This window comes from Rana temporaria, chromosome 4 (genome assembly GCF_905171775.1).
Source record: "Rana temporaria chromosome 4, aRanTem1.1, whole genome shotgun sequence".
Lineage (NCBI taxonomy): Eukaryota > Metazoa > Chordata > Amphibia > Anura > Ranidae > Rana > Rana temporaria.
The window spans coordinates 277157950-277174515 of NC_053492.1; positions in this window are offsets into that span (position 1 = coordinate 277157950).

Genomic DNA, 16566 nt, shown 5'->3' on the forward strand with positions numbered 1-16566 from the left:
AGAAAGATTTAAGGACGTTGGAAAAATTCAGCTGTTCAGAATGAGGCAATTAAGGCCTATATAAGTAATCCAGAGGATTACTACTGATTGCTGCATCCTGAGGCTTTCTGAGTGAAGGAGAGCAGTGAGCGAAAATACTTCTGAAGAGGTGAGGTGCTGTTGATTTTTCTGTGTGATAAAAATCAAAAAGAGACTATTGTTTTCTGCTGTAGGACCAGCAGTGTCTGCCCAGCACTAGGCTGTGCCAGACTCCATAGATAGGTTCCTGTGTGGTGAAGGTAGACGCCCCAAGTGGCCAGGGTTTATTTTATGTTTGATTTTGTTTATACTGTTTGGATGCTTGCACTTGTTTCCAGCAAGATGGAAGAATAAACCAAAATCTTTGCTTTCAACCGTCTTCGGCTGTCTCTCTGTATAAATCAGTGTGTAGTGAACCCATCCAGGGGGTCACACACCCCGCTACCGAGCTAATCCCTTACAGTATATTATGTATGGCTTCCAGTGAACAGGCTAAAAGCCCAATATTCGGATGAAACAACTTGTGTTTGAACTGAACCTTTAGCTCATTCATAGTGAACATGCTGAGAGGAGGAGAAAGCAGAGTGATGACAACTTTCGCATTCTGCTTTTCTTTCATCTGCTATTCAACAAATTAGGGGCATGTCTGGGCCTTTTGGTCGAATGTATGTATTTTAATTATTTAAAAATGTGCCTAGGGTTCTGCTTTAATTCACTTTGTCATATAATAGTTGTTGTAACTAGCTGGACTTTGAAATGCTACAGGAAAAATAGTCAGACAATAAAAATGATATAAAATTGAAAACACTTCATGTAATGCAGCAGAGTAGAAGTTTGACTTTGAGTTGTAGATATAACTTTATAATAAGGTTAGCTAAATAATGGTGCTCATAAAGTGAATAAAGAAAAAAATCTTGAAAAGGTGTTTGCTGTCAGATGTAATTATTTCTCATATACAGTCATTAAAATATTTACTGGGAAGATAATTTATAATTTAGTTAAAGGGCAACTTTCTATAGTTATTTCCTAATTGGCTAAAATCAAACAAGGCACATCTGACAAGATACTGCCATTAAACAGGACTATTCTCATCTATGTTTCTATTTGATGCTCCAGAAAATCTTTTCAGCAATTTCTAGTGTGTCCGTTACAAGGCACAATCTTACAGCATACTGAATAAGGTTATTGATAAAACTGACATCAGACAGTACTGAAAGTATCACCAAAGCTGCTTTGCTGCAAGTCCTAATGAGGATGTGATAGTATATGTGTGTGAGGAATACAGGTCAGATAGTGTTCCTGGAAGTAGAAAGTTTAGTAATTAAGTGAAGTACCACTATAGATGACATTGCTTATTATTTACCAACTTGAAGTTCAGTTAACTTCTGTCTCTTTCTTAGGTTAAAGAGCCCATTCACAAAAACAGTTTATTTTTTATTGTTTGGTAGATGCTCAAGCATTTTACAACCTTGTGGCTTCCTATATTTCCTTGAGACTCTGTTGGTGAGATCCAGGGGTCAAGTCATAGGAAAAAAAGTGTGGGAACTCCCACCCAAGGTCCACTCCCCCACCAAAAAAAAAAAAAAGATGATACACTCATATGCATAATTACTAAACCGCATGTTTTTTTTTTTCGATCCACTGTACCTTAGTAATCTAATATGTTACTGGCCGCTTCCTGTATATGGATTCATCGGGTAGTGTGTGGGTATTCCATCACTTCCTCGATGCCGCAATGTCTCCTGGGAGCTTTTGTCATGCTTCTTTCTAAATCCCGATATAACTCACGGGAGACCTCCGCAATGTCTACTGGGAACAATGACAAAAGCTCTCAGGAGACATTGCGGCATCGAGGAAGTGACGGAATACCCGCACACTACCTGATGAATCCATATACAGGAAGCGGCCAGTAACATAAAGGATTACTAAGGTTCGCCTGCCCCTGACAGTGACTCGAGCTGGGCATCGCCGCTTAGTGAAGGATTGGCTCGGGCGGCTCGGCTGTTCTCGGCTTTAGTCCTGCAAAGGGAACTGCGTTCCTGCTGTAAAAAAAGTGCAGGAACTCCGTTCCCACGCGTTCCCGCAGGACTTGAGCCCTGGTGAGATCTCTGGATGCCAGTTCATGGGTCTGCCACATGTTGTGGCAGCAATAAAGGTTAAAACATTCTGTCCTCCTCAATGATTCATGACAACTCTCTGCCACTTGGAATGTTAATTAAATGAAAACGCCACAGAAACATTCTCAAATCCTTCTGAACTTGAACAGAGAATTCAGGCATTAGTCCTGCTCTCATAGAGTGATGTCAAGGATTGATATTGAAGCCCTAGCAAGTGGCCCTTTATCGGACAAGAGCTGCATAGCCCAGGAATTCTTGGCCACACCACATCACTTTCTCTATGCTGCTGGATTGGACAGTGTGGCCTTAAAACAATCAGGAATGAAGGAAACCTGACTGAATACCGTGGCAGCCTTGGACTTTAGCCCTGCCCACTGGCACCATGAGGAAGTTCCCTCAGTGACAGAGGAGTGGTGCCCATTTTGCTGGAGACCAAAAAAAAGCAAGACTAGAATTGTCTGCCTTTCTAAAGTTGGGCAAGCAGGACAAAACAGCCTACACTGCAGGACAGAGAGAACATGGATGCTATGTGGTTCTGAGAAAGAGAGAAATCAAGTGAGCAGAGCCTGCAGGAAGCTTAAGATTGACACATCCTGCAGAGTGCAGAGATTGGGGAGGCCCTGGGGAGACTGTACTGAGTTCTGAAAGCAGGAGAGAGCACCCCCATTGATCTTGCCTGAGACTTTTGCTGGGGGTTCCATAGAGGGAGATATCTTTAGTTTGAGAGGGGAGCCTCTTAGGCCCCTTTCACATTGGACCTGTAGCCGCGGTGGCGTTATATCGCCGCTAAAAATAGCGATGCTATAGCGCCGGGATTGTCGCAGAAATCAGCCGCTAGCAGTGCGGTATTAACCCCCGCTAGCGGCCGATAAAGGGTTAATACCGCCCGCAATGGGAAGGAGCAGTGAAGGAGCGGTATACACGCCGCTCCTCTCACCGCTCCAAAGATGCTTCTGACAGGAGATTTTATTGTCTCCTGCCAGCGCATCGCCTCAGTGTGAAAGCCCTCAGGCTTTCACATTGAGTCTGCAGTGAAGGAGTTTTTCAGGCGGGATAGCAGCGCTATTTTTAGCGCTGTACCGCCTGAAAAACTCCTCAATGTGAAAGGGGCCTTAGTGTGGCCTGGCCATCAGAGTGGACATGTGAAGTGACTGACAACTTTAAGACACCTATCCAGCGCCTGGAGTGAGAGGCCTCTGGCCAACATTATACAGTTTTGTCTTGTTCCCTTTATGGGGATTTGGCTAGCAGGGTTAATTTAGGAATCCTACTCTATTACTGTACAAAAAAAGGAATGATTTACAGTCATTAGAAAAACAGTCAAATTAAAAATACAAAAGAAAACTCCAAGCCACTTGGCTAAGCTTTAGCAGCACTGCTGTTCTTGAGTTTTGGGCTCTCTAGCTCTCTTGGCTCACTCAGCCTTATGTAAAGCACCTTGATGCAAAGGCCCACTCCTGGTGTCTCAATAGGAGTTCTCCAGACACCCCAAACTCACTCACTTACTCACTCTCTTGAGACTTGCGGACTTCCTCCAGCCCCTTGCACTCTCTAGACACCTCAGCTTTTTCTGTCTCAACAAATTTGCATAGCTGTCCCAACTTTTCCAGTCCTGTGGGCAAGGAGTCCCCCCTAAAATGCAGTCGATGACAGGAACACACATCCCTCTTGGCTGGGCTTTGTCTGCAATATTGGAGCCTCAAGCTAGCCTCAGGTTTGGCTTAAAATGACCTTACACTTCTGTATATTTACACAGGCAAAACCTGGACACAAGATTTAAGGTCCCATCCCACCCAAGACACTTTAGAAACCTTCAAACTCCAGGCTCTGATCCTGGATTACAAAACCCAGAGAACAATCATAAATCATCATCTGGAGCTTCACACACTTCCCTAAGATGGATCCTGTGTGTGTTTTTCTATAATCATACCGTGGCGGGGCCTAGCACTGTCACAGTAGAGCTTTATTATATATTGCCAAGGAAAGTAGTTATGTGAAAGTGTTTCAACTCTGCATTCATCAATTTGGCTACAAGTTCCACAACATATTCAGCACACAGTAGAATGTTTCAAACAAACAGAAATTATTTGATCTAAGTTTGTAATTGTTAGTCTAAAGATTATTATCTTCAGCAGGCATTTGCAAAGTAACTATTAGCCCAGGTTCACACTGGGATGCGGGAGTGAAGCCGTGCAAGTTCAGCTGAACTTGCACGATTTCACTCCCGCTGGTAGTCCTGATTTCGGCTGCGATTTTAGAGACATCTGTGCCGGTTTCTGCACAGATGTCAATGTAAATCGCAGGCGGAAATCGAAAAAAGTAGTACAGAAACTACTTTTTTAAATCAGTGCAGCACTGCAGATGCGGCGTCAGTGCCATTGCCGGCAATTTGCGGCAAATACCGCCGTTTTGACATGCGATTTGACATGCCAAATTGCATGTCAAAACGCACCAGTGTGAACCAGCCCTTAAGCTGTTTTCTTGAAACCTTCATAACACCCCTTAGCTCCAGCATGGGGGTGCTGGTTGAAACTTTTACCCCAATCTGTGTTAAAGCCAGATAATGTCTGCTAAAAGTTTGATTAAAGTTCCAACCAGCACTCCCATTATGATCTTTACTCTGCACACCAATACTGAAGATAGAGTGGGTTTTCATCAGATGAACTGATCGTGTGTACGCCGCTTTAGACTAGAATTATACTGTTGTGGTGCATTGCCGCAGGCACATTGATATGTGTTGATGGAGTGCACAGGGGTCACTAACTGGTCAGTAACTGGTAACAGTTAAAAGGCTTAGACAAGTACTGAAAACACATGGGCTCATGGTGACACCTAGCTGTTTAAGGAGGCACCTGGGATTTGATTGGCTGTGGCACCACACATTGAAGATAAGACCCAGCTCTTGAGCGGAGATCAGGCGAGTGTTACAAATAGTTCTACTTCAATGTTCATATATTTTGCTGTACTGTAAAGTTTGGGTAGTTAGTTAAAACTGTATATTTATTATGTTAATTAAAAGATTTGAAGGAAACATCGAAGAAAGAAAACAATTGAAAAGAACTTCAGTCCTTCTTTAAAAAATGTAGGATGGCCAAACATCATTCATTTTTTTCATACAGTATATAACTAGCAGGTTGAATGAAGAAAACAGACTCAATTCCCCCATCCACACATTCGAGGTGGATGGGGACTCACTCCCTCTTAGTTATTGTATTCTGACAATAAGGAGCCTTCCCCACCATCTGAATACCATGATCGGTGCTGCCGGCTATGGCCAGCAGCACTGAATGTTTGGGAAAAACCCAACAGGCTGGTTGTACAGCAGTTGATTGGTAAATCAACTGTTGTACAACTAACCTTCCCATACATGGATCAAAATTCTTCACTGGAGACAATTTTTTACAAGGCTTCAGACTCCCAGTGGCAACATTGAATGTGGGAGCCAGCTGTGACTTCCTAAAGTCTCACTGTAGAATCTCCACTGTGCATGCATGAGACCATGTGGCACAGTCAACTGTCAGAAGAAAAACACCAATTTTGTTAGAGCAGAGGGGAAGGAAAGGGATGAGCGGAATTTTCACTTATAAAGTGTAAATTAGAAGCAAACAATTATACACCCTTTTTTAACACCCACAGGAATTAAAACAGGTATTTTTTAAAGTCTATCCCTAGAATGAAAGACACTAAGGGCCAGATCCACAGAGAGAGTACGCCGACGTATCTACTGATACGCCGGCATACTTTCAAATTTCCCGCGTCGTATCTTTAGTTTGAATCCTCAAACCCAGATACGACGGCATCTGGGTTAGATCCGACAGGCGTACGGCTTCGTACGCCTTCGGATCGTAGATGCAATACTTCGGCGTCCGCTGGGTGGAGTTTGCGTCGGTTTCCGCGTCGGGTATGCAAATTAGCTATTTCCGACGATCCACGAACATACGCGCGGCCGTCGCATTTTCTTTTAGCGCAATGCGCGGCGGGAAATTTAGCGACGGCGCATGCGCAGTTCATTCAGCGCAGGGACGCGCTTCATTTAAATGAAACACGCCCCCTATTTGACAATTTGAATTACGCGCCGAGAGATACACTACGCCGCTGTAACATACGGCGCAAATTCTTTGTGGATTCAAAGAATTAAAAAGTAAGTTACAGCGGCGTAGCGTATCTCACATACGCTGCGCCTATCTAATTGTATGTGGATCTGGCCCTAAGTGTTCAATGATGCTGGCAGAGGTGCTGACAATATATTAGTAATAACAGCCCCTAAATGTTTAATGCAGATGTATTGCTAAAACAGCCCGAAGGCTTCCAGGAGAACTGTGCTGGGCAAGAAACTACAAGAATAAATGTCCTTTATACATGACACAAGGGATACCGTGTTATACAGTTTATCAGTTAAGGTTATTCTTCTTTTCATTGCTTTATTTTTCACAGTACCTTCAAAATGTAGCGAGCTTCCTATCATCATACTTGTTTTCTCTTCTCAGTTTATGGCAGTGCAATTAATAGGTGTATGGAAGGAAAAGTCAAAAGCCGTCCACAGAGACCAGTGCAGGCTTGTATGTACTTTTAAGATGTGCGGCTAACAGATCTCCAGACAGCATGACTAGCAAGTAGGTGTTCAGGCTGACCTGCTGTTGATAACACGTTCAAGATGAAATGTCGGTCGGCATCTATTACCCTTGTGTTAAGCTGACATACACAAACTTCTCAAAAGCTTGTCTGTATTGAATACCTGTTTTATTTTTGACTCAGGAAATACATGTTTAAAGTAACTGTGATCTGTCAATATAAATGGGTGTATCTTCATATTGCTTGTCAGGATGTTTGAATGATTAACTGAGTAAGCGATATTGATTGCTTAATTGATCAATGTGAAACCAATAAAAAAAAAAATATTAAAAAAATGTAAGCTGACAAATTAATATGTCCTGAGATTCACTTCTCAATGCAAATATTCTTTTAGGCACAATAAAATGATGTGAAAGTATGGACTATGAAACTAGAAAAATAAATGAATATGTGTTTTACAATAAGCCACTTAAACACTATTAACAGTTATATTGATGGGGTATATTAACAATGAATTACCTAAATGTACCCTGTTAAAACACACACACACACACACACACACACCTATATATATATATATATATATATATATATATATATATATATATATATATATATATATATATATAACAATTCAAAATCCCTTTTTTCCTAATCAGTATACAACTGTCACATTACCCAGTTTTTTTCCCCAGCCTGTCTGTAGGGAAACAGTGGCAGCTTCTAGTCCTCTGATACTGGTCACATGTCCAAAAAACTGCCTTTGGGATAAGGAGTAAAAAAAAAAAATGTCTGCAAATCACAGGCTTTGCCACGCTCATCCAGGCTGTGTCTTAGAAAAAAGGGAGGTGAAGACTCCATCAATCAAGATGTAATACCCCACCCATATTCTGTTTAGCTGCTTGGTGGGTGATGAATTGGTGCACGGGTGATGAGTTGATGTACAGTGAGTTGAAGAGAAGTTTACAAGGATCATTTTGTATCCAACCTCCCCTAAAAGGAATGTTTTCAAAATTGCAAGACTTAGATGGTAGGCATACTTATCAATTAATTTTTTTTCTTAATTGCATATCATCATATGTGGTATACTGTATAGAATTGTATGCCCCTGTCAAAAAGCCTATATTAGCAAGACAAGCAAGGAGTTTAGAGCACCTCTCTAGTATAATAGGTAAAGACTGTCAAAATGTTTATACTGAAATATTAATCAGTTTTATATTTAAGGAAAATAAGCAAGAATCTATAATTAAGGAGATTACCAACTTATTTCCACAAATCAACAAAATAACGTAAGTTTGTTTATTTGCGCTAACCTGAAGACAAAAGGAATATAAAAGTGTGCAAAAATATATATATATATTTATTTACTAATAATCAGTGCAGAAAAATATCAAAATATAACTGGTGACAAACAAAGAATATGGTTCAACATTTAAATAATATGGATGATACAGATGATGAAAAAAATAACCACAGGATGTTGTTTCAAAAATACCAAGGGTGCAAAACTGAGCAACTCCTTGAAAAAAAGCTTATCAGTGATTTAGCAGGATGTAAAAAAACTCTCTTAGGTGGACTCATAGAGAGTTAGGCCGGCGTATCAGTAGATACGCCGACCTAACTCGGTAGCCTTCTACAAAGGCTGTTCACAAGGTTTACGAATATGTGTCTATGGTAATGTTTGACCATTCTTCCAGAAGCGCATTTGCGAGGTCAGGCACTGCTATGGCCTGGCTCACAGTCTCCACTCTAATTCATTCCAAAGGTGTTCTATCAGGTTGAGTTTAGGACCCTGTGCAGGCCATTCAAGGTCCTCCAAACGTGCTCATCCATGTCTTTATACTTTCCAATATTCTATACTCAATAGATTGCATTGCATGGCAATCATGGGTTTAAATCAGATGGTGAGGAACCAACATGGGGATTGCTTATCAAAGGAGCAGTAGTGCCTGCTGCACTTGTGGATGAACCCTTAGTTGCATTGGTCAGCGGCACCGTTAAGGCTCATTCACACATAAAGTTGAGGTGCTGGGTGCCAAATGCAACCCATTCAAGTACATTTGGCCAAACTGCATGCTTCTGTGATGCCCAAGGGGTTAACAAAAGGTTCACAAATACACTTGCACACAGGGCACTTGCAGATTGGCCTCATTGCTACACCCACCGATCATGACAGGGTGTGTAACTCCCGCTGCAGCTGTGAAATGTGTACACCCCTGGCCACTGTAGCTAAAGGGGGTGTGGTGGGGGCAAGGGTGGTAAAAACACACCTTCCCATATGTGATCATTTTTAGGTGACAGGTTCTCTTTATTGAGATATGAATGGTCTAAAAGACCCTGCACATCTCCCCTGTGCTCCATTGAATGTTTTGCAATACAGATTGCATTGCAAAACATTATTTCCTGGCAAAGCGAGCCGGGGACACCAAGAGCTTGACCCAGAAGTGAAGTCAGAGATGTCGCTTTCCGGGTCACAAGAAGAAGGGGAGGAGAGAGGATGTGTGTCCACTCTTCTCCTTCCCCTCTACCCCAGTGTTGCCACCTCCTCCTTTTAAACCTGAACACATATGAATTACACAGGTTCCGAGTTTAATTACCACCTTAATCAGCCACAGAACCTGTGTAATTAATATGTGTTCAAGTTTAAAGGGATGAATAGGCAACCCTACTCTAACTGCCGGCACCTGCCATGGAGATTCCAGGCCCGCTATTGGGCAAGCAGTGCCCGGTGAGCATGGTGGGGCGCAGTCATGGGGGGAGTGCCGGTACCAGGGTGTGTGCGAGCGAATGCTCTCACCGGCCATGCAGGAGTCTGCCTGCCAGTTTCACACACAATCCCGGTGTTTTCAGCTACCGGATTGTGTGAGATACCCCCCCGCTGTTAGGTCCGAATGACTACGGACCTGGCGGCAAAAGGGTTAATCTTCTTCATGTGTCAATAAAATGGATTAAGGATGCCCTCCATATAGAGGATCATCTATACTCATAATCGCCTGCCTCGATCTGAGCCATCTAGGAATGTTCATTGTAGCCATCTACTGTTCATTGTAGAGTATAAGTTGATATTGCTAAACCATTGACATGCTTTCCCAACCTCTTCCTCCACCGCTTTCCTGGTTTCTTTCTTTCCCCTCACTTATTCCTATTCCTATTACCCATCTCTTTAAGAAAATAATAACCTGAACACTAGACCATTTTGATTTTGGGTCACACCTGTTATTGTACAATTTCCTTGTATTGTTTTGCAACATTTACGTTGTTATTACCCCTTTCACACGGTCGGAACGTTCGGGTCCGCCTGTCAGTTTTGTCGACGGACCTGAACGCCCCCTCCATGCAAGCCTATGGAGCATCGGATGTCAGCGGTGACATGTCCCCTGACATCCGACCTGATCCGATCCGCTAAAATCAGACGTATGGTAATACGTCGCCATCCATCCATGGCGGATTGGATTGGGTGAGCTCTGATGAAAACGGACATGCTGTCTGTTTTCATCAGATCTCTCCATAGGAGACAGCGGCGCTCGACAAGCACCTCCCCGCTCAGGGAGCAGAGAGGGACCTGTCATCCGCCAGCTCAGCGGAGATCAGTGGAGAGATCTCCCACTGAGCTGGCGGACTCCGCAGCGATGGAGTCCGCCTCGCCTGAATGAAGCCTCAGCCTTAGTCACTACACAATTATTGTACCATGACTAATTTTCTCAATAAAGAACTTGAAAACTAAAATGGATGAAGGACAATTTGAGTTTCCGGCTCTATCTTCTGAATTTGTAAATTTACCAATCTATGATGAAACGTCTGAGCCAGAGTACCCTTCGCGGTTTCCTGCCTTACACCTGCTAAATGACTACACTGCATTGGGTGCTGCACCATCTGTTTTTCCTACAAGAATATGCACATGTAACAGCATGCAGCCATACATCTGATTGAGAAATATGTGTCCACCCGTGTCAAGAGTCAGCTACATGACTTTATTGTGACATTACAAAATATTCGAGGATTTGGCCATACTTTTGAAAATATTGCCATTCTGCTACTAATCTATAGCTTGTGTATTACACAAGGGCCCAAAGAAGTGGTTCTACATGGCCTGTACAAACCAACATATGTAGTCATCGTACCTACCATTCTATAATTCAGATCACAAATCACTCTTAAGAAGTGCTCTTTTTCCAATTCAGTTGACCTTTATAACCTATCCATATATTGACAACTTTACTTTGAATACTTAATGAGATACCAAGTATAAAGGCAGGTGACACTTTGAAATCTATTATATGAGGTTTAATCACTTGCCTACATATAAGATTGGAGTTATTATTCTGTGAAGCACCCTACGTCTCCTTTCCCTGAAAGCAGTATGTTTCCTGAACCATATCTATGTAAGGAAATTGCATTTAAGCAAGTATCTAGCAGCCAATAGCCAGGTGGGAAACCATCTGTCTTTGGAGGTCAGGTGTAAATATTCATCATCTCCCTGTGTATTGTGCAAGGCATAGACATTATTAATGAAATTCATTATCATCCACTTACAGCTCACCTGTGTAACTGAGACAATGATCAACATGACATAATGTATTTTCATGCAGAGATGTTTTAACCCCCTGCAGACAATGTATTCACAGGCATTCACGCAGTCTTTCAAAAGCAAAAGTTGTTTAGCAAATGGTATTGTGTTAAAACGTACCATGTCAAACCTGAATAGCAGCACCATAATATTTGAGATAAACAAAGAAACAGGAATTTGCATTTTTGTTTCCCATTACTGTGATAAAAGGCATATCTTTTGCAGCTGTAGCTCATTCTCATTTATATTGCTTGATTTTTCCATTCAAAGTAATCAGGAATAGAGCTTGTAACTGCAGTGTTTGCTTACATATTTAATCCTTATTTTCACATTATGCCACAGTATAATAACACTTTTTTTTTTTTTTAATGCATCTGTTAAATAATACAGACCTTGAAATGATCTGAATAATTGGGAACTAAGCTTTAAAAGAAACCTGCACTGTGGAAGTATTTAGTTTGTGATCTGTGCGAGGATAAGGTCACCCACTGTCCAGGACAAAGACATAAAACTACACCCCATCCCTGAATCCCAGAGTCCCCGGAGTGCGCAGTGACTTCATAGGACATTCCTGCTATGTTTTCTGCCTCATTCCTCAGCTATAAGCATGAGTAATTTCTCACACCAAGAGAAAAAAGGTGACGGGACGGATCTCCAACTGATTGACAGCCTCAGCTCTGTTGCTGTGTGCTGCTTGAAGGGGGATGTGTCCCTTCCCTCCAATCAACTCTCACAGCTCTCCTCATTAAGCTCTGAAGAGAGTAATTTCAGCTGCCCGGCCCCTTTTTTTCTGACAGTTCCAACAAGCTTTATAAAATGCAGAGAAGAAATTACAGCAGATAAACAGGTACAACTTATGGAGGAGGGTTGGTTTCATGTGACTGGCCCCTGAGGCCAGTCACTTCACTGGGTATATATATGTAAGGGTTTGCAACCACTTTAAGTCTAAGAAAGGAACCGTTTCAATGAAAACAAACTTAAAACTCTTTAGTTAACAAATAGATAGATAGATAGATCTATATATGTGAGTAGCAGGTACCTCTCCAGAATGGTGAAAACCATGAGAGAACTGTCTGCTGCATCTGCATGGGTTTTTTACCCCCCTCCCTCTCTTCACACACAGAGAGACAATCAGAACTGCAGTGTTTGAAACCTCCCTACTGGAAGAGCTGAGGACCAATGATCAGGCAGCAGCAAAGCACTGTGGAGTATGAAGTCCAGCCCAAATCAGCCTGACTCACTGTGAGGGGGAATAGGACTGCTAATCCCAGACTGCATTGCAGAGAGGAGGATTGTGGGAGAGAATATAAAAGACAGATAGCCAGATTCAGGAAACTTACGACGGGCGTATCAGTAGATACGCCGTCGTAACTCCGAATCCGCGCCGTCGTAACATTAAGCATATGCTCAAACTGAGATACGCTTAAATGTTGCTAAGATACGACCGGCGTAATTCTCCTACGCCATCGTATTTTAGCTGCCTATTTCCGCCGGCCGCTAGGGGCGTGTAGGCTGATTTACACCTAGAAGGCGTAAATCAGCAAGATACGCCTATTCACGAACGTACGCTTGCCCGTCGCAGTTAAGATACGCCGTTTACATAAGGCGTTTTCAGGCCTAAAGTTATTCCACCAAAAAGATGGCGCAGCCAATGTTAAGTATGGACGTCGGACCCGCGTCAAATTTTAAAAATGTTACGTTGTTTGCGTAAGTCGTCCGTGAATGGGGCTGGGCATAATTTACGTTCACGCCTAAACCACTAAGTCTTTGTGGCGTAATTTGGAGCATGCGCACTGGGATATGTCCACGGATGGCGCATGCGCCGTTCGTAAAAAATGTCAATCACGTCGGGTCACGATTCATTAGCATAAAACATGCCCACCTCTTCACAATTTGAATTAGGCGCGCTTAGGCTGGCACATTTACGCTACGCCGCCGTAACTTAGGACGCAAGTGCTTTGTGAATACAGCACTTGCCTCTCTAACTTACGGCGGCGTAGCGTATATGCGATACGCTACGCCTGCCTAAAGTTAGGCTCAACTACCTGAATCCAGCTAAGAGAGACTAGGCCAGAGCCTCTTTGTTTCTGGATCCCATCAGGAGAGCAGTCCCTCGGTTGCTGTGTGTGAGGGGGATCGCGGCCTACCAAGGGGCACACAGTCTTCAACTCCAGCCCAGAGGAACAGATCGTCCATGCTTAAGAAGGACGCCCTGCAGCAGAAGGACGCCCTGTCACAGAAGAGGCCGTTGCAACAGCTGAGAGACTGAATGCCACTGCGACACACCTGCATCCAGGAGAATCGATCGCTCTGTGGAGGACCCCCTGATTGTGTGTAGTATTGGTGAGGGGGCTTTGCCCAGGAAACTTTAGTGCCTTCCATAAGATACCACCTCTAAATAATGTGCACAGACACCTGTTATCGGGATCACACAGAGGAATGTTAAATCACAGCATCAGCTACTTCACATTCCTCATCATCACCCTGTTATATTGAGGGACCTTTGTCCACAGAGCTCCTACATGCCGGTGAAGAGAACAAACGCAAAGCTTTGCTCATAGAACATTACTGGTGTTGCTCTTAAAGGGGACACTGGTGTTTAAATGTCTTCATTGTGTGTATTAAAGGTATCATAGGCTGGCCTGGGGTCCCCCTTTAGCCATAGCATTCTATGTACATCAAAAGCTTGTTTGGGGAGTTCATTTAATCTGTGCATATTGTTATTTACACTTTATTTGTTGTATAGTGTTACTAACTGTTTTTCTTTAAACTGTTTCAACCAAGTCCTGGATACTTATACAGGTCTTGGCTGACTAATGTTAACCTAAACTTTACTCTCCTCCAAGTAAACTTGAAGAACAGAACTGTGTTTTGTATTTTTGTTGATTTATTCCATTAATCACATTGCTAGGTGTGCCAGAGTTCATTGGGGTTGAAAGGCAGAGTAACGGACTGAACAAACAAAAGCATCTCCTCCTGGGGTTTGCTATATATATATACCCTGTAGATTTATATATCTATATATATATATATCTATATATATATATATCTATATCTATATATATATATATATATATATATCTATATCTATATATATATATATATATATATATATATATATATATATATATATATATAGATTTATGGAAAAAAAAGGTATTCTGTGTTTAAAAGAACATATCAGCCACCAATATACCCATGATAATTATTATCACTGTGCCCTTATTTGTAGTATTATAAATAATACTATTGCAAAGAAGCATTCCAAAAAAGTAATGAGACATTAAAAAAAATGCTGTGAGGTTCTCTCCCAGGTTTATACCAGGCCCTTCGGGTCTAGTATGGATTCGGAGGGGACCCAAATCCATACCAGACCTTATCCGAGAATGCTGGAAAGGGAGGGGACGAGCGAGCGCCCCACCCCTGAACTATATCAGGCCACATGCTCTCAACATGGGGGGGGTGGGCACCCCCATGTTGATGAGGACAAGGGTCTCTTCCCGACAACCCTGGCCGGTGGTTGTTGGGGTCTGTGGGCGGGGTCCTATTGGAATCTAGAAGCCCCCATTAATAAGGTGGCCCCCAGATCCCGATCCCTATGTGAATGGGTATTGTGTACCACTTCCCATTCACCAAAAAAAACTGAAGTATTAACAAACTACAAAAGCCGTTTTTTGACAAGTCCTTTACTAAATAATAATCCCAGAGCCGTCCTCTCCCAGTGCCGTCATCTCCCAGGTTCTCCCGATGCTGTCTTCTTCCTCGCCACCGCCATCTTCTTCCTCACCGCTGCCGTCTTCTTCCTCCTCGCTGCCACCATCTTCTTCATCGCCGCCAGTTACCCGCTAAAGAAAAAATGACTGTCTTGTCCTGAAGCTCTTATATAGACATGGTGCATGGCCATCCAATGATGTCGCTCAGAGAGCCTGTTGAGGGCATGTGGCCTGCTATGGTTCAGGAGGGGGTGCTCACTCATCACCTCCCTTTCCTGACCTGCCACGCGGCATGCTTGGATGAGGGTCTAGTATGGATTTTGGTATGTAACCAAAAGAGCCGAAGAGTCTGGTATGGACCTGGGGTGGAACCGCAATTTTTTTGCCGGCATTTTTTTTTTTTTACATTCATCTTTCAGCTGATGATTTATCGTTTTTGTTAATGACGTGACAAGCGACTTCCCAGCTCCCCCTCCTTAGCAACCAGCTATATACAGTACAGTGTGTTTACAGTGCGTTTAAAGAGAAAAAACACAAGAAAAACTAAAAATGCTTGAAAACTGCACACAAAAACATATACAAAACGCAGGTTTAAAAAACGTGCCTGAAAAACGCATCAAGCGCAGATGCATGGATGTGAACCTAGACTAACTTCTCATACGAGTCTGTAAAGCATGTATAATGAAGGAGTACAGCCTGCCATTAAAAAGAGCCAGATGAGCAGATGATTATGTGCCTATTCTACTTATTTCATTGAATGATAAAATGTATTTGATTACAGTGGAAACAACTGATATAATCACATTCCACCGTATATTTATTAAATCCCAGAGTTAATTATCCTAGTTGAGCACCATCACAGAATGTTCATTTTTGCTACACGACCCATATTCGTAATTGTTTGGAAGAAAAGAGTTTTGTTTAGTAGCCAAGTAACTGAATTACTTAACTAAATTAACCACTACAATCATAGTTTAGTTTCAGAATTCCATATTATTTCATACACTCTAGGTCTACCTTTAATTAAGTGTGAAACTTCAAAGGGAGTTCCAGCCCAAAAAAACAAAACAGAAATTAATAAACCTAAAGCAGTTGTATAACCGCAAAAAAAAAACGAAAAAAAAAACCTGCACTGCATACTAGCTCATTATGAAATACTTACCTTAGAACGAAGCACCAGCATCACCTCCCGGTCACCTCTGAGGGAAAAAAAAATTAATAAAACTTGTATACCCGCAAAAAAAAACTGAAAAAAAAAAACCTGTAAGGCAAAGGCATAATGAGCTAGTATACACTGCATACTAGTTCATTATGAAATACTTAGCTTAGAACAAAGCACGAGCATCACCTCCAGGTCACCTCTGAGGAGGTGTTTCTTCCGGGTCTGCGGCTCCAATGCTGTGAGTGGTCGGAGCCGCGATGTTGTCACTCCCGCACGTGTGTGCAGGAGTCCTCTTTCCGGCAAGGAGCTCTAATTTTCCGGCAGCGTCCACCGGACCTTCAGAGCACATGCGCCACTGATGTCAGTGGCTGCCTGCAAGGTGAATATCTCCTAAACCGTAGAGCCTTAGAACAAACA